The sequence below is a fragment of the Eumetopias jubatus genome, unplaced genomic scaffold, assembly GCF_037043125.1.
Source record: "Eumetopias jubatus isolate StellerSeaLion01/CBP00866 unplaced genomic scaffold, mEumJub1_p1.0 scaffold_8, whole genome shotgun sequence".
Lineage (NCBI taxonomy): Eukaryota > Metazoa > Chordata > Mammalia > Carnivora > Otariidae > Eumetopias > Eumetopias jubatus.
Window position 1 is genome coordinate 121,184,851 of NW_028274814.1, and position 1,212 is coordinate 121,186,062.

Consider the following 1,212-nt stretch of genomic DNA (forward strand, 5'->3'; position numbering starts at 1 on the left):
CTGTGTTCGCAGAAATGTATTATTTCATTCATAAAAATACTGTACTATTTTTTAGGATGAAAAGAAATTTGAAGTTAACTCAGGGTTGGTCAAAAACTCTTGAAACAAATGTTAGTGGTTTGTTTTAAAAATGCTTATATGGGGTGCAAAAAAAAAAAACCCTCATATGACTCACAGTAGACACAGTAAGGTGTTAAAAGCTACAGATTTCCCATTTAAGGAAACAGCTGGTAATGACGTTAATGAATGGAGCAGGTAGGCTTCTGTGCTTGCAAACAGTAGGAACTCATTTGTGCTATCCTAAGCAAAGCAAAATTTATCAGTAGGACAGAGTTTTTTAAAATTAGAAGAAAAGACTGGACCAACAGCCTTAGGAAGGATAAAAAACCAGGATAACCTTAGGAATCTAGGTTACAGAAATTGAGAAACAGTCCTTTTAGAGCCCTGCCATCAAAATAGCTTCTCTATTTTCTATCTTAATGTCATTATGTTCATGAATCAAATCCCTACCGGTTTCTTTATCCTAGTTAGGATGATGCATTTACCCCATGCCTTCACTCCATGCCTTCAAGGACTTTGACAGTACTACTAAGATAGCATAGAGTAAAAGCAGGTAGTTTCCCAAAGTAAAATTAAGGTGAAGAGACAGATGCTGATCAGAGTGAAAGAGATGTCAACTACAATTTCACTTGGATTTTGTTGGGTTAGGACTTGGTCAGTCCTTCCTAGACTTAGGCTGAAAGTTGCAAATTAAGTGTTTGTGTGTTACCCAGTTACTAGCACTTAATCTGTGGGCAGTGTAGCAAGAAGGTGCTGATAGCATAAAATAAGGTTTTGCAGCCATTCAGTGTAACTTAGAATTTCAAGATGATGTGGTTGGAGGTAAAAAGGTAAGTCCCTATTTAAAGGTCTCTCCTTGACTTGGCAGGATCTCATGTTGGACAGGCAGAATACTTAATCATCGCCAACCAGGTGTTTTTCCTGTGAGGAGCAAGCATTCCTCAAAGCTGCACTCACAAAACATGCCCCGGCCTTGAAGTCTTTTGTTACATTTTGCTGAGAATGATGTGTGTGTGTGTTCACATACTTAACTATAGTAAACCAATTTCTGTATGCAGTGTACGTCTCATAATGGTCATCTTTGAGACACAAAAAATTCATTTCTGAAATTAATGAACATAGTCCTTTATCCTCTATCTCTAGAGCATTAAA